This window comes from Myotis nattereri (assembly GCF_964212035.1).
Source record: "Myotis nattereri genome assembly, chromosome: Y".
Taxonomy (NCBI): Eukaryota; Metazoa; Chordata; class Mammalia; order Chiroptera; family Vespertilionidae; genus Myotis; species Myotis nattereri.
Window position 1 is genome coordinate 42,795,359 of NC_138094.1, and position 17,875 is coordinate 42,813,233.

General features: G+C 49.5%; 1 pseudogene across 1 annotated transcript; it reads left to right on the forward strand.

Annotated features, from left to right (window-relative positions):
* The first annotated feature begins 4,059 nt into the window (after nt 1-4,059).
* Nucleotides 4,060-15,580, forward strand: LOC308512504 (histone-lysine N-methyltransferase PRDM7-like; annotated as a pseudogene). Its single transcript has 10 exons — nt 4,060-4,128; nt 4,244-4,367; nt 4,516-4,623; nt 5,303-5,328; nt 9,930-10,086; nt 10,676-10,777; nt 10,976-11,245; nt 11,684-11,751; nt 12,840-13,033; nt 15,503-15,580. The product of its transcript is annotated as a histone-lysine N-methyltransferase PRDM7-like (transcript).
* The last annotated feature ends 2,295 nt before the right edge of the window (nt 15,581-17,875 follow it).

Here is a 17,875-nt window from a genome sequence, read left to right on the forward strand (position 1 = left end):
TTGTGCCCTCTAGGACCCTTATTCTGAATTCTTTTTCTGTCATGTTGCCTGCCTCTGTATTACTTAGCTGCTTTTCTGGAGAGTCCTCCTACTCTTTCCTTTGGGGGTTTCTTTGTCTACGCATGTTTGATCTCACTGACATATCTAGACATTGAGTCGTTCAGTGGTTGCTCCCTTGGTGGCAGTGACTCCTTGGTCTGTGGTTGCTCTTCGGGCAGTTGCGGTAGCAGCTGCTCTTCAGTTGGCAGCAGCTCCTCTGGTGGGTGCTGTTCACAGCTGTGGTGGCTCTTCGGGCTGGTGGGGCGAGGTTTCACGTACAGCTGCTGTTCCTCAGCAGAGGGTGTTGTTGCTCAGGAGGTTGCTGTTGCTTGGATCTGCTGCGTTGATTTAAAGGCACAAAATACAACACAACAAGGCACCACGTACCAGGCACTATACACAAATATATTCACGATATTAATAACCCCAAATAAAGGTGACCACCTGAATTAAGAGAATTAGGGGATAAGGAAGAAGGAAGAGAAAAAGATAAAAGAGGAAAAAGAAAAGTAGGGACCAAAAAAAGGAGTGCAAAAATGAAATTGGGAAAAAGGAGGGGGGAAAATTAAAGCGAGAAAAGAAAAGAAAAGAAAAAGAAAGAGCGAAAAGAGAGAATGAAGTGGAAGAGGGGAGGAGACTTATTTTATACGAGGAGAATACTCCTACAGAACAGCCATTAATCCCAACAAATTCCAGCAACAGCTCCCTGGAGATGAATGCAAACTAGAAACAACCAATAATATAACGATGAAAATAGAATGGAGAACACTAATCCCAAAATAAAATAAAGAGAAAATAAAATGGCACTTTAAAAAAAATGGTAAAATGGTAGCAGTAATAATACTGGTTAAAAGTAAGAAGGTAGTAAATAAAAGGGTAAAATCAGGTGATGGAAAAAAGAAGAAAGAAAAAAAAAAGGAAAAAAAAGGAGAAAAAAAAACAAAGAAAAAAATTTGGTTCCGTAGTTAAAAGGTGAAAAAAGAAAAAAAATTGCAGTAGTGAAGGTCCTTCGGTTCTTCTATTCTTCAGTGTGGCTCGCCTTAGACCTGCCAGGTATTCTGGAGAGTGTTGAGTTTCCCTGCGATAAACTGTTCCTCTGTGTTGTCAACCACAGTCCTTATTTTAAAGCAAGCCGCATTTGTTTCCCAGACTGCCTTATTTTGTGTTTAGCAACGAGTCAGTTTGTGGGTCAGCCTCTGGGTGGGAGTGTTCTGGGGTTGGCCTCTGAGGCTATAGGGCCTCTCTGTCCAGTGGAGGTTCACTGCCCAGAGCTGGCTGCGTAATAGTTAGTTACCGGGGCTGTGTTGTTGCTGGGATTGAAAATCCCTCTATAGGCCAGACCCTGTTAACTCCCAGGAACTGATCAGGTTATTTTAATCCTTGATCTCCTACAGGGTGGAATCTGGGTGTGGCTGTGCTCCTTGCCTGGGGGCTAGGGGGAGGAGTCTCACTCTAAAGAGAGAATGTCTGCCCCAGACCTGGGCTCGGGGGTGTCTCAGAACTCAATTCGCTGCCACCTCTCCCGGCCCCCCTTCTCTCCTCAGTCTCTCCCCAGATTCCACTCCTCCGCACACTCTCCCTCTCTTCAGCACAGGTGAGTGTCTGTATCCGAAATGTCCCATGAACAGGATTCAGTAAAACCAAACAAACAAACGCTGGCCGCGGAAACGGGAAAGGCTTGGTTTCTGTAGGCTTCTTCTCTTACCGGGACTGCATGGTCTGGTCAGCTCTTCAGGCTGCCCCCTTTAGGCTCAGTCCTCTGTGATCACAGAACCCAGCTCTCAGTTCCCCCGGCGGTTCTCCTTTCCCCTGTCAGGGGCTGTGCCTGTCCCAAGGGACGCGGCTGTCTGCCACGCGGTCTCCCTCCGACTCTCTGGGTTCAGAGGTCTGGCAAACTTTCCTGCCCAAATCCCTGGGCTTTTACCTTTCCAGGGGAGTTCTGGTCTTCCGGGCTGCAAACCGTCTCACCAGCTGAGCGATTTTGCCAATTTGGGGTGGATGTTACTAGTTTCAGCTGCTCACTTCATTTGCTCCGGGACACGACCTGGGACACGTCTGCCTATACCGCCACCATCTTGCTCTTCCACTCGACAGCTTCCTTTAAGGCAGTGGTTCTCAACCTTCCTAATGCCGCCACCCTTGAATACAGTTCTTCATGTTGTGCTGACCCCCAACCATGAAATTTTTTCGTTGCTACTTCATCAGTGTAATGTTACCACTGTTATGAATCGTCATGTAAATATCAGATATGCAGGATGTATTTTCATTGTTCCACACTGAACATAATTAAAGCGTAGTGATTCATCACAAAAACAATATATAATTATACATGTGTTTTCCAATGGTCTTAAGCGACCCCTGTGAGAGGGTCGTTGACCCCCAAAGGGGTCGCGACCCACAGGTTCAGAACCGCTGGTCTAGTGGGAATCCCTGTTTCCCAGAACGCAACTCCCCACCTACCATCTGGTCCTCTCGCTAAGGAAGCCAACAAATGCGCCTGGAAGACAGTCCGGGACCTAAATACCCTCGGGTGGAAGAGAGACTCGGTCAGGCGGCAAGAAGGCCGCCTCAGCCCAACACCTGCCCTGGCTGGGGGCTCCCGGCTCCCGGGGTCCCGCCCATACGCAGCGGGAATCCAAGCACTGGACACCTCCCAGTGGCTGAAGGCTTCTTGACGGACACTCGCAGGACCCAGGGCAGCCAATCACCATGGGGGGTTGGGAGCGCAGGGCGGGCTCTTTCCACAGGATTCTCTCCTTGACTGGCAGGAAGGCTCCACCTCCATGGCCCGCCCTTTTCGCGTTTCTGACCGCCCATTGGCAGGCCGGGCCCCGTGACCACAGCACTCATTGGCGGCTGGCGCTGACGCTCTGGAGGCAGGAAGCTCCCCCTCAGCCGGCCGCACACCGCCTGAGGGCGGGAGCACGCGGCCAGGAGCGCGGGTTTGAGGGGACCTCGGCCAGGTTCGCAGTGCGGCCTGGAGACAGACAGGAAAACGGGAGCCTTGCGTGGGAACCCCTTTGCCGCTGGCCTTCAAACCCCCAGCCGAAGACCCGGGGTGTCCTCCCGAGAGGCTCCCACTCTGTCAGCCTCCAGGGACCCCAAGTGCGCTAACCCGGAGGACCCCCGGTCTCAGCGCCCAGAGGAACGCTCAATCCCCCAAAGGTCAGACCCAGCACACCCCGAGCCTGGGCTCCCTACCCAAGGCACCCAGGAAGACCAAATCCCCAACTCCGAGACAGAAACCCTGGAGGCTGTCCCTGAGACCCCAAATCTCTTCACAGGAGTCCCAAATCCTCTGACCCGAGCACCCAACTTTCCTGGCAAGAAAGACCCGGATTCTGTCCAGCGGGCCCATCTCCTAAGCCTGAGACGTCTCTGACCCTTGAGGCGCATCCTCCCGCGTGCATTGCTCCTGAATCGTGGGTGCCATTCCCGAACCCGGTTCCTCTTGGCACAGCCCCCCACCCCCATTGTAAAGGCGAACCACCTCCACCCCCAAGGGCCCTCAAAGCCCCCACCGCGCCCCTCAGACCCCTCTGACCGCGCCCCTCAGATCCCTCTGAGCACGCCAATCAGACCCCCCTGACCGCGCCCCTCAGACCCCCCAGACCGCTCCCCGCAAATCCCCCAGACCGCTCCCCTCAGTCCCACCAGACCGCGCCCGTCAGTCGTCCCAGACCGCGCCCCTCAGACCTCCCAGACCGCTCCCCTCAGACCCCCCACCTTGCCCCTCAGACCCCCCAGAACGCGCCCCTCAGTTCCCCCTGACTGCGCCTCTCAGTCCCTGGAACGCGCCCCTCAGACCCCCCTGACCGGGCCCCTCAGTACCCCCTGGGACCCCCCAACCGCGGCGGGAAGGAGGCGCCCCCTAGTGGGTCATAATGGCCGCGGCCCCGGTCTGTCTGGGGGTTGGGGGGGTGGGGGGGGGGTTTGCCCTGCAAGGTGGGAGCGGTCCCCTCAGCGCCTCCTCCTCCCACAGGCACCGTGTCCTCGGGAGGGGACTCCGCTGGTGGCAACATGGACCTGGACAGGGACCTGCAGGAGCGCCCCGTGGAGGAGGCGGGGAGAGCGGGGCATAGGCCTAAGGTAAGGGGGTCCGAGGGGGTGGAGGTCGGGACGGGGGGTGGGGACGGGGTGGATGCGGGGCGCCGCCCCTCGGGCCGGGGAGGACGGATGAACAGACGGACGGTCTCTCCCCCAGTCCAGGGCCGCCTGCAGGGACGTGTCCATCTACTTCTCCCGGGAGGAGTGGGCGCAGATGGGCGCCTGGGAGCGAGCGCGGCACCGCAATGTGAAGAGCAACTACGAGGCGCTGCTCAGCATGGGTGAGCGAGGGGGGACGGGGCCGCGGGGTGGGCGGGGCGGGGGTGCTCCGTCCAGGGCCCCGGCCTCTGCCCCCGCCAAGCGCTGGCTCTGCTGTTTGTCCCTCAGCTCTTCGCCTGCAGGACAGACTCTTTCTTTCTCTCCTTCCAGGTCTCAGGGCCCCTCGACCCGCGTTCATGTGTCGCCGCGGGAGGACGGCCAGGCCCCGGGTGGAGGACTCCGAGGACTCGGATGACGAGTGGACCCCGAGGCCACGAGGTGCGGGCGGAGGGCGCGCAGCTGCCTGACCCTGACCTGGTGTAGGTCGGGCGGCCTCTCGGGAGTTACCGGGGAGGAGCAAGAGGCAGAGCAGTTACACAGCCAGGGGCTGTTCACATAAACCCCTTTCTATGAATAATTTATTTTACACAGAGAGAGAGAGACAGAGAGAGACAGAGAGAGAGAGAGAGAGAAACAGGTGAGAGAGAAACCTCCATGGCTGCCTCCTGCCGGCCCCCCACCTCACGGTTCATAGGTCGTGGCTCAACCACTGGGCCACACTGGCCAGGGTCATAAAACCTCTTTCAATGTGTAACAATAATTATATACAGATTTAGTGTTGACACTATCACAGAGGTCCCCCATTTCTCCCCCTTTTCTCACCTTCACCCAGACCCACCCCCCAAATCTACAATAATGAAACCATAATATGCAAATCCAGGGCGGACCAGCTGAAGGACCCACCAGATGACCAGGCTATGACACCCACTGGCGCCAGGCCAGCCAAGGCCTGTGAAACGCAATTGGTCCGGCCCCCCAATCCCCCATGATGCCCTGCAGAGAGAGGCCCAGGCCACTAGCCACTGGGTCATCAATGGGGGCTCCCCGTCACCCCAAAGAGGGAGGCCCAGGCCACCAATGCAGAGCTGGGGCTACTGAACGGGACCTCCCTCTGCAGGCGATGGATCGCAGGACTTCCAGACTGTCAGAGGCACAGAGGGCACAGGCCGGGCTCAGGAATTCCCCCCCCCACCACCACCACCACCACCACCGCCATTCCCACGGTGCAGAAATTTATAAATTTCGTGCAATGGTGCTCTAATATATATATATATTTTAAGCTGTTCTCTCTCCGGGAGCACACACACCCCTCACCCTTTCCCATCTCCTCCCCCCAACCCCCACTCGGTGTGCATCTCCTAAACTAAGGGACCCAGGAGACTTGCACCAGGGAGTACGGGCAGGGGCAGCTCATTCAGGCTAACCCCCTGAACCTGGCTCCAAGGCCCCTTTTCTATGACTTTCCAATGAGCCAAAGCCGCCCGCCAAGGCTGAACTCTTTTTTTTAACCTTTCTAGAGCAACACAGCAGCCCAGCCTAAGCTCTCTCCTGCTGCTGCTTCTATCCTTGTTTCACTGTCCCTAGTTTTAATAAACATTCTCTCAAAATAAAAATAATTGAATAGCCATGTCTCGGTGGCTCCGTTGGTTGGAGCATCCTCCCATACACCAAAAAGGTTTCGTGATCCATCCCCAGTCGGGGTGTGTATGGGATACAACTCATCGATGTTTCTCTCTCACATCCATGTTTCCCTCTCTTTCTTCCTCTTCTTCTCTCTCTAAAATCAATAAGCATATATTCTCAGGTGAGGATGAAAAAATAATAATACAGGAGTATAAATGGTGGTGGAAAAAATAAAATAGAATAATAATATAATTGTATACTTATAGAACATTAACAAGTAAGTATACAAAAATATAACAGTGAGTAAAAAATAACTAATTCAGAAGAGTTGTGATCACATAGAAGGAGGAAGTTTTGACAGGTGAGCAGTGCTCTAAGACCTGCATGGGGACATATGGGAAAATTATTACTCATGGTAGTTAGGGGGTTGGGTTGTGGGCCAGGGTAGGAAGTAGTTCATCATTGTACCAGGTTCTATGGCAGCCACGGCATCATCTGCCAGGTTTCATGAAAGTCTGATTGGTAGGGTCTGTAGTTCCATGGGTCTGAGGTTGAAACATAGCTGAAGTCACGACGTTATGTCCAGCTTGCCCGAATCTCTGTTTATGTGGTGACTAGACCTGAGTCTTTGTCCCTAAGACTGTGTGATGCTGATCAGAATCTAGTGATTAGAGAAGGTGGTCACAATCCAAATGTGCAAAGGAGGAAGGATAAGAAAGAAAGGAGCCAAGGTGGTCCTGGTGCCTTGTCCAAGGTGGACTGGACAAGGCCAGTGTGAAGACAGAAGACAGAGAGGAGAAAGCGCTGGGTTACAGAGTAGAGATTCTTTGCAGTTACATGACCTTTATTATACTTGTGTCATGAAAAGCCAATTTTTTATTTTTGCTTTTTAGGGCAATTTTATTTTTTAAATCCTCACCCAAGGATATTCATTGAATTTAGAGAGAGGAAGGGAGGGAGACAGAAAGGGAGACAGAAACATCAATGTGAGAGAGGAACATCCATCAGTTGCCTCCTGTGTAGGCCCCAATATGGAACAAACCGGAAACTTTTGGTTTAAAAAATGGTACTCCAACCAACTGAGATGGCCAGCCAGGGATAGGCCACTCTACACAAATAAAAGAGAAACATGCAAATTGGTGTCACTCTGCCAGGCCCGCCAGCCAATCAGGATACACATGCAAATAAACCCAACAAAGATGGCAGTTAATTTGCCTAACCAGGGCAGCGGCTGAGAGAAGACTGAAGGCTCTGGCTGGAGTGAAGACTGAAGACGGAAGAGGCTTGGCTTCTCCTCAGTGGCTGGAGCAAAGGCCTGGGACCCCGGTGCCAGAGGAAATCTAGTGCAGGCAGCCAGGGGAAGGAAGTCCTATTGCGTGAATCTTTGTGCAACGGGCTTCTACTTTAAATATATATATTGAACAGAGGATGAAGTACAGATGGGGTTTTGTCTATTTTTTTAAAATATATTTATTGATTTCAGAGAGGAATTCAGAGAGATCAAAACATCAATGATGAGAGAGAGCCATCGATTGGTTTCCTCCTGCACACCTGTGATGAGCCCGCAACCCAGGCATGCACCCTTGGCTGGAATAGAACCCAGGACCATTCCATCCGCAGGTTGACGCTCTATCCACTGAGCCAAGCTGGCTAGGGCTATTTTTTAACATTTTAAGAAAATTAGCTGATGCTCCCAATAAAAGCATAAGCCTAATGAAACCTCAGGAAACATTTTCCAATCATCCTTGGTCTGTCCTGGGATTACTCTATAATTCAGAATTCTGAAAGATAAAAATCTCCAGATTTTGAAACAATTACCAACCAAAACTGATTTCTCACACGGCAGGCGTGGCTCAGAGATTAAGTGTCGACCTATGAACCAGGAGGTCACAGTTCAATTCCCGGTCAGGGCACACGGCCAGTTTGATCCCTGGTGTGGGGTATTCAGGAGGCAGCTAATCCATGATTCTCTATCATCATTGATGTTTCTCTCTCTCTCTCCCTCGCCCTCTCCCTTCCTCTCTGAAATTATATATATTATTGATTTCTCACCATCTTTTAGCTAAACCTTCTTGGGTGGCCCTCAGAGTGGAACAGAATAAACATCAGAAGGTGAGTACTTCCCAAATCCTGTGGAAAAGAAAATCTTCCTCCTGGATGCAAATGCAGGGAAGAGGAGGAAAAATCAGAGTGCCACCTTCCTTTCCTGACCTCTTCAACAAAATGCCCAATATCATCTTAGTCGTTAATAACATCAGCAACAATAGTAGCTACCACGGGTCTTATCTTCACAATGCTTCAGACTCTAAGAATTCTACGTGCATAAACTCACTTAAACCTTACCACAACCCTATGAGGTAGGTACTATAAGTATCACCATTTCTGATGAGGAAACTGAGGTTTCAGACATATACAAGTGTTTGATTGTATGTCTGAAATCACAGTATCGGTGGTCGTGCAATCTAATCCATAGCTTCATCTCTAAACCACTTACAAGCTCATTAAAATTTCCATAGTTTTATGCACTTTCCACTGTCTCATCCATACATGATTACATCTTTCACTGACTGATGATTCCAAACGCAGTTCTGCTCTGCTATGCTCCAGTGAGAAATGCACTAAGACTTCCGACTTGCAGAAGCTCACTGATATATAGGCAGTTTTCACGGTGCATGGTCCCAGATGAAGATGGATATAGCAACCCCAGCATCAGAGCCTCCCAGTCAAATAAAAGAAAGCCTCTCAACTCTGGGGTGCTTCAGGTTTGACTATTCAGAAACAATAAACAATAAATAAAGTGACTTAAGAACTTCATAGAGATGACACACTATTCAATAGAAGCTCATCTGGAACTGGTTTTGAATGCTCATTCCAGTCAGAAGAAGTATGGCTTCTTTCTCTGAGCTCTAATTAGGCCAGTGTCATCTTGTTTGAATCATTGGCTCCGCCTGCCTACCTCTGCATTGTGAGCTCTTTGGTTCACACCAGATTCTTCTCAGAAGTCCCAGGCCCAGCTCAGGGTCCCTGAGGGCCTCCTGAATGTTTGCTGAAAGAGTGCTTTCAAATTTACAAATTAAACTAGAGTAGGGTCAAAGAATAATGAAGATAAATTACACGTGATTTCAAATATAGAGATGGCTGAGAGGGACATTGATAGCAGGACTGTAATTTCACATTCATACTGTATCAAAGTGCTCACAGAACACTTTGGTGAACATCATTATATTTCATGTTCATTATAACATTAAGAATTAGCATGTTATAGGTCAGGAAAATGAAGAGAACAGGCTAGTAGCACAACCTTATTCAAACAGAATTGGTGGGAACCAACTAATCTAATTACAACTGTTCTTTCCATGATATAGTAAATTGCACATTTTAGCATAATTTCCTTTATTGTCATGGTAGGTTTCTGCCAGCCATTTCTTTTTAAAAAATATGTTTTTACTGATTTGAGAGAGAGAGGAAGGGAGAGAAGCATCAGTGAGAGAGAAAAACATGGATCAATAACCCGTAACTGGGGCATGTGCCCTGACCGGGAATGGAACCGGCAACCCTTCAGTTCAACCAACTGAGCTACACCAGCCAGGGCTCTGCCAACTATCTCTTTCTTTCTTTTTTTCTTAATCCTCACCCAAGGATATTTTCTCATTGATTTTTAGGGGGAATAGAAAAAAGAGGGAGAGAAAGAGAGAAATATCAATGTGAGAGACACACATAATGACTGGTGGCCTCCTGCATAAGCCCAGACCAAGGTCCAGGCCAGGGAGGAGGGTCCTGCTACCAAGGAACTCGCGCTTGACGAGAATTGAACTCAGGACCCTTCAGTCTGCAGGCCGACACTCTATCAACTGAACTACACTGGTTAGGGCCCAACTATGTCTTATTCTCTTCCCAGTATCCTTCATTCTCAATGTGCTATAAAAGAAAGAGCCTTAAGGCATGGGTTCTAGTCTTCGATTCAAAACCCACATTGGTCATTTCTTTTTCCTCTAATTTTCATACTTCCCAGGTATTTCCAAGAGTTGTTGAAGTGTTCATTAAAGTCATGTATATCACAAACCCTACATAATTAAATAAATGTACCTTACATTTATTTCCCTTTGCCTTTCACACTGAAGGCAAAGTCCAGGGCGCCATTAAGTAATGAGTCCAGTTTGAAGGAATTGTCAGGAACAGCAAATTTGTTGACCACAAGTGGCTCAGAGCAGACCCAGAAACCAGTGCCCCCTCCTGGAGAAGCAAGTACCTCTGGAAAGCACCCTAGATCAAAATTGGGTAAGTTCAACAATTTGGAGATTTCAGTTCCACTAATTCCTCTAGAAAGGCTGGTCAGTATAGCCTAGGTATGTGGGGTGGACTTTCAACAGGCCTGGATTTGAAACTGGAGTTAGCACTGAAGCTTTGAGCTAATCTTCCAAACTCTCTGAGCTCCTGAATGCTAATGTATACAGTGAACATAAGGAAACATGGGACACATATAGTTTGAAAGCATTAAATTAAATCTCAAACAATTGGCACATGCAAGTTGTCCAATAAATCCATCTGTGATAATAGCAACCATATTCTCTTGGTGTTGTGTGCCCAGATCTTTATTCAGTGCCTAACACATAACGTGCCCTCAATACATACTTTATGAATGACCAAAGCTTGGAAGGTTGAACCTGATAATGGGATCATCTAGAAACTAAAATTGAATCAGCCATCGGTAGTCAGTGTTGCGTACTAGTCTTTTAGTTAATGGAGGAAAATAGCAGATACTATAAAGAACAGGTGATCATTTGATGGGAAGACATTGTGTGCTTTCTGACAAGTCAGGGACTCATGTTCCAGACCCACTTCGTTCACCAGCTCTTCTCTCATGTAGACCTCAGGAGAAAGGAGATCGAAGTGAAGATGTATAGCCTACGAGAGAGAAAGGGCCATGTCTACCAAGAGATCAGCGAGCCCCAGGACGATGACTACCTGTGTAAGCTCACCCTAACCAAGGAGCATGTTATGTCCTTGATGCAATAATTTCACTGGTCTTTGGGTGCCCAAATCATTCCCTTCCTCTCGTGACCGGGAATATAGGATTGAGGCTCACTGATGGGAGCTCTTTCTGAAACTCTTCAAGTGCAGGGACATGCACTGCACCCTGACTAATCCCTGTTGCTCTTGCCTCCAGATTGTGAGAAGTGTCAGAACTTCTTCATTGACAGCTGTGCTGTGCACGGGCCTCCTACGTTTGTAAAAGACAGTGCCGTGGACAAGGGGCATGCCAACCGCTCAGCCCTCACTCTGCCCCCTGGGTTGAGAATCGGACCATCAGGCATCCCTATCTGGGCTTGGAGTGTGGAATGAGGAATGTGATCTGCCGGTGGGCCTGCACTTTGGCCCTTATGAGGGTCAGATCACAGAAGATGAAGCCACAGCCAACAGCGGCTACTCCTGGCTGGTGAGAACTTTACCTCTTCCCTGTCCTCTGGCTTCCCGGCCCTCCTGTGGCTTGGATTGCCCCACCTTCTACATGCTAGGACATGGATGGGGACCATATGGTTAGTTAGCTCTGTGTACTGGGCGGACTTTGCATGAACATGGAGCTCCTCTCTAAGGATCAGAGGGTAAATGGGAGCAAAGTGGTACAGACTCCTCCCTTGTGGGGCTCCTGCTTAGTGGACAAATTGACTCAGGCGTGTAGATGATTAGTAAGAAAAATGTCCTGTGATCACCATTGGCAGTTGAATCACCATGCAGGCTGAAAGAGATTTGATGACACTAGAATAAAGTAATTATTCTATAATATACACACAAACTCACACACACACACACACACAACACACACACACACACACACACACACACACAGCCTTTAACTTCTTTTCCTGAAATGCAGATCACCAAAGGGAGAAACTGCTATGAGTATGTGGATGGAAAGGATACATCTCAGGCCAACTGGATGAGGTAAGGTCACTAGGCTTCTGGGTGCCGGAGAGGACACTCATGCCTCACAAACCACATGTCTGTCCTTCCCATCATGCCTCCTTAATGGTCTCCCTCAGTACTCTGTTCCCCCTTTTTCTCCATACAGTGATCTTTAACATCTAGTGACATTTAGGAAAAAAAGGAGGTAAAAGTATAGCATATGTCCTCAAAATAGAAGTCTCTACTTTGGGCACTGGGAAAAACCTTGAGGACCCTGGATTACTCTGTGATTTATCTAACTGACATTAGTTAAACACTTACTATATTCCAGTTTAGAGGAAGGAATTCATTACTTACACAGATCACACAATCCATGTCCCTAGGGAGGACTTACTGCAGACGGACATGAAACATTTTATTTCATAAACATTTAACTCTAATTTTCCTATTTTTCAACAAGTGCCTAGTGCCCACATAGCCTTGAACCAAGGATAATCTAAACCTGTGAGGGCAGCACATCATCCCAGACTCAGTTCTAACTAGAATTGGATGTTGGAGCCTGCAGAGTCATAGTGCTCATGGCCCTTTCCTGAGGGGCTCTCTTGTGTCAGGGGAGACAGATTATGAATAAACTACTATTGTTCTGTGTTATTTTTCTAAGAAAGAGAGACCTCGACATTTCTGTGGGAACCTGGGGGAGGCAACTGAATGATGCCTTCAATAAAGTGTGGGGAGACTCGACAAAGGCCTCTGAAGAGAAGGGAGACTTGGACTGAATGTTGAATGGTGTGAGTCCTAGAGCAAGCCCCGAGTCCTGGGGTGTAACACAGAACCTGACTTACAGCTTAGAGAAGCTAGAGGCCACCGGGTTTGATGGGGAAGTCTGGAATGAGGCTTTGGAAATGGCATTAGGCAGGATGAGCACTGTGAGCAGGACATAGAGACAGGAATTCACATGACCTTGTGACAGAGGCTTGGACATTGAACAGAAGTTTCCCCAGGAGCATGTGGGTGGGTGCCATCAGTGCTGAGGGCCTTACGCGTCAGTGAGGATCTGGACACGATATGACAGGTAGTGGAAGCTCATCGCCTGTGGTTTTTTTTCCTTTCATCTGCCTCAACGCCAGGTACGTGAACTGTGCCCGGGATGAGGAAGAACAGAACCTGGTGGCCTTTCAATATCACAGGCAGATTTTCTACCGAACCTGCCGGGTCGTGAGGACGGGCTGTGAGCTGCTGGTCTGGTATGGAGAAGAGTATGGCCAAAAGCTGGGCATCAAGTGGGGCAGCAAGTGGAAGACAGAGCTTGTGGCCGGGAGAGGTGGGCACCACTCTTCTTCAACATGGAAAGAAAGAATTCTTAGAAGTTTTCATGCTCCAACTCTCAAGTAGAGTAAAATCCACTCTAGAGTCAGCAAAGCTTCAAATCAGATGCTTCAGAAATTGATGGCTCATCACATAGGTTTTTGATTCTTATGAATAATTTTAATATTTTTATTTTTGTTCTAATTCTTAAACATATGCTTTTATTGGTTTTAGAGACAGAGATGAAGGGAGAGGGAGAGAAATATCAATCTGCTGCCTCCTGCATTCTCCTTACTGGGGATCAAGTCCACCACCCTGACATGTGCCCTGACCAGGAATCAAACTGGCTACCTCTGGGTGAATGGGACAATGCTCAACCAACTGAGCCACAATGGCCTGGGCCAATTTGTGTTACATTATTAAAAATACTTCATGCACAAAATGCACGGCATCATATAGTGCTGAAAAAATCAGAGCCAAAAAAAAAAAATGTTTCAGGTACTTAACCAGCTCTCTCATCAAGGTGGTTGTTTTTGGGTTGTTGTTTTTTTTTAACACTTTAGCTGTTTCTTCTTCATTTACTGCATATTTCTAAATGAAATGTGTGTGTTAACATGCATTCATTCATTATTTTGTGACTTGTCATGTGAATTCCTACTCGGTGCCACACAGGGTTCTGGGAGCTGGAAATACCAATTAACACGATGATCAGAATCACAGCTCCTGAGCAGCTGGTTGGTGAAGGATGGAAGCCCCGGCAGACATATATGCATGTGCTTAATATCACACAGTGGTTAGCGCTTTGTAGAAAACGGGCCCAGGACAAGTGCCTAGGGATCAGTGTGAGGGGAAGGTGGGTGTGCCGGATTGCAAAGGTCAAGGGAAGGCTTTCTCAGGAGACAACATTTACAACAGTTGTGTCACAAGGTCCCAGGCAGAGGGAGTGGCTGGTGCAGGGAAGGAAAGAGGTGGGGTGTTGAGCTGGCTGAGGGCTACTCCCGTCTCAGTCTCAGTACAGAGGGCAAGAACAGAGGTTGGACAGATGCCTAGCAGCCGGGAAATACAGTGCCTATGATCCAAGCTGAGATACTGGGGACTTTCTTGAGTGAGACGGGACAACTGAGCAGTTTTCCGCTGCAGAGTGGCATGTTCTAAAACTATGCTTTATTAATTTTTTGGGGAAATAAACTTCAGTGGGGAATCCCCTCTGAGATTATTTCAACTCCCAGTGAGAGAGGAAGGCGGACTGGCTGGAGAGAGATGGGAGTCAGGAGTTTAAGAAGCAGGTTGGGGAAATATTTTTGTTGTTGTTGTTAATCCTCACCCAGGGATATTGTTCCACTGATTATTTTTTGAGAGAGAGTAGAAGGGGGAGAGACAGAGAGAGAAACATCAATAGCTTGTCTCCCACAGACACCCCAACCAGGGCTGGGGATTGAGCTTGCAACCCAGGTATGTGCCCTTGACTAGAATCAAACCCAGGACCCTGGAGTCCCCAAGGCGACGCTCTATCTACTGATCCAAACTGGCTAGGGGATGGTTGGAAAGATATTCTGAAACAGGACTTTGTAGTGTATTTGAAGTAGGCTAACACTGAAAGAAATCAAGTAGGAATACTGTGTGAGGAAGGACATATTTCCATTTTGTGATTTGTGGAAAACTGAGAGAGAAGCAATTGCTAGTTGGGGCCTATGGTTTCTCTATTTTTAAATATTTTTAGTGATTTGAGAGAGAGAGGAAGGGAAATGAAGAGAGGGATAGAAATATCAACATGGATCAGCTGCCTCCTGCTGGGATCGAGCACAGAACCTGGGCATGTGCCCTGACCAGGAATCAAACTGGTGACGTCCTGGTTCATGGGTTGATGCTCAACCACTGAGCTACCTGGCCAGGCCTGTGGTTTTTCTCTTTAACATGACTTAGAAGATACATGTATATGGAAAGGTCACAATAGTCCAACCCATATAAGGAGTGAAATGCCTTCTGATGGTCCTTGATCTGTAAGACCTTTTTTCTTTTCAATCCTCATCCCAGGATATTTTTCCATTGATTTTTAGAGAGAGTGGAAGAGGGAGGGAAAGACAAAGAGAAATGTCGATGTGAGAGAAACACATTGACTGGCTGCCTCCTGCACACGCCCAGACCAGGGCCCAGGCTGGGGAGAAGCCTGCAACCAAGGCACATGCTCTTGATGGGAATCAAACCCAGGACCTTTCTGTCCACAGGCTGAGGCTCTATCCACTGATCCACACTGGCCAGGGCTGTAGAAAAGACTTTTGATATGGGGTCTCTGGATTTCTGAAGAAGAGTAGTGCAGACAAAGAAAAAGAAAAGTAGACAGTGAAGGAACACTTTGTGGGAGGCAGAGCTTGCACTGTCAACACAGCTAGAATGATTCCGGGGACGGGTCTTACCAGGAGACAGAGCGTACGGCACAGGCAGGCTTGCCCACACCTGCCCTGACCAAAACTTTCTTCTCCAGCAGAACCAAAGCCAGAGATCCACCCATGTCCGTCCTGCTCTGTGGCCTTCTCCAGTCGGACATTCCTCAGCCAACATGTGAAACGCAATCACCCCTCTGAGATTCTGTCAGGAGCATCTGCAATAAAGCACATCCAGGCGGAGGAAGCTGGCCCAGAGCGTCAGAATCAACAGCAGCAGCAACAGACTGGTCCACATGGCTTGAATGACAAAGTTGAAGGTCAAGAGGTCAAATGGAGGTCCAAACCTTTGCTTAAAAGGATCAGGCACAGGGGAACTTCAAGGGCCTCTTTCAAGCCTCCCAACGGACAAACAGGGAGCTCCAGTGAACCTGAGAGAATAATGGAGGAAGAGCCCAGCACAGGCCAGAATGTTAACGCAAAAAACACAGGCAAATTATTTGTGGAAGTAAGAATGTCAAAAATTGTAACAATCAAGCATGGAGGGTGTGGGCAAGGCTTCAGTGATAAGTCACATATCGACACACACCAGAGGACACACTCAGGGGAGAAGCCATATGTGTGCAGGGAGTGTGGGCGAGGCTTTACAAAGAAGTCACATCTCATCAGACACCAGAGGGCACACTCAGGGGAGAAGCCCCATGTTTGCAGGGAGTGTGGGGGAGGCTTTAGAGATAAGTCAACTCTAATCATACACAAGAGGACACACTCAGGAGAGAAGCCCTATGTGTGTAGTGAGTGTTTGCGAGGATTTACAGATAAGTCACCTCTCATCAGACACCAGAGGACACACTCAGGGGAGAAGCCCTATGTTTGCAGGGAGTGTGGGCAAGGCTTTACACAGAAGTCACATCTCATCAGACACCAGAGGACACACTCAGGGGAGAAGCCATATGTGTGCAGGGAGTGTGGGCGAGGCTTTACAGTGAAGTCTAATCTCATTAGACACCAGAGGGCACACACAGGGGAGAGGCCATATGTGTGCAGGGAGTGTGGGCGAGGCTTTACACTTAAGTCCAATCTCATCAAACACCAGAGGACACACTCTGGGGAAAAGCCATATGTTTGCAGGGAGTGTGGGCGAGGCTTTACACTTCAGTACAATCTCATCCGACACCAGAGGACACACTCAGGGAAGAAGCCCGGTGTTTGCATGGAGGATGCATCATGAGCCCTAAATTGCACCTCAGCAGCCACAGGGCAAGTGTAGGCACCACATACCTCATTTCCCAGCTCTGACGGGGCTTCAGAGGAAGCCTGCTGGCTCCTTTGCTTCTCCAAGAGTGTACTTAGTACAGAAGAAACTGGTCAAACATCCTCCATTTTCAAGAGGAGAGGCAATAGACAAACAGTTCCTTAAGTGCTATGGGGATGTCAACACCAATGTCCCTCATGGTGTTTTTGGCCTCGTTTTAATAAAGTTTGTGTCCAGACAAACCTGAAGCCGACATGCCTCATTCCCCTCATCACTGAAAGCAGAGTTCCAGGAGGGCCTCAAAGAATGCTCAGCCACAGACCTGAACCCGGGAAGGTAGGAATCTGGCATCAGTCCAGTGAGGTTCCTTCCAGGGAGAGGGATTGAGACAGACTCACCAGGAACATGAATAGGACCCCAACAACTCCTTGGCTTCTCCTGGCTCTGCCCCTGATTCCTCAGACCTCTGTAGCCTCAGAGGTGAAAGCCAGAGAGGGTGTGTACAGGTGGGTGTGTGTGTGTGCATGTGTGTGTGTGAGTGCCCGTGTGCCTGTGAACACACCTGTGCTGCCTCAGTCTGGGCACTGGTCGCCCTCACCCTTCTTGCTGCCTCAGTAGCATCGGCATCTCACCTGGGGCACAGCATGAGGGCGCCAGGTCTGCCCACAAGGGTTTGAGTCTCAGCTCTGCCCTCACAACTGTGTGTCCTAAGGCAAGACCCCCAAAGTCTCTGTGCCCCTTTCCAAGCTATAAAGCGGGAGGGTGACCCAGGCTTTGGAGTGTCATTCAGAGTGGGGTCAGCACCGGCGCCTCTGGCTCAGGTGGCTAAAACGTGTGTCTCTCGGTGAACAGCATCTGCCAGGCCTTGAGGTGGACAAGGGAGGCAGAGGGCGTGGGGCCCGGGAGCCAGTTTAGAGCTCGCGCAGCCCCACTGTTCTGCGTGGACTCGGCTGCCTGAGCAGGAGGCGTGGGGTCAGGCATGCTCCTCCCCGTGGCCACCCCCTCCCACTGAGCCTGGGCAGGCGGCACTGCGAGTTACCAGGACACAGGCCCTCGCCACCCTGCTGAGAGCGGCTAGGTGCACCTCACCTCACAGTGTGTGCGAAGCCCACCTCGCAGCAGCTCCTGGTGCTGGCCTTGTACCTGGGTCCGCGTGTCTAACCCTCCCCTGACCCGTCTGAAATCCTTCACTGCACGTATCTTATGGGGAGTCTGATGGGCC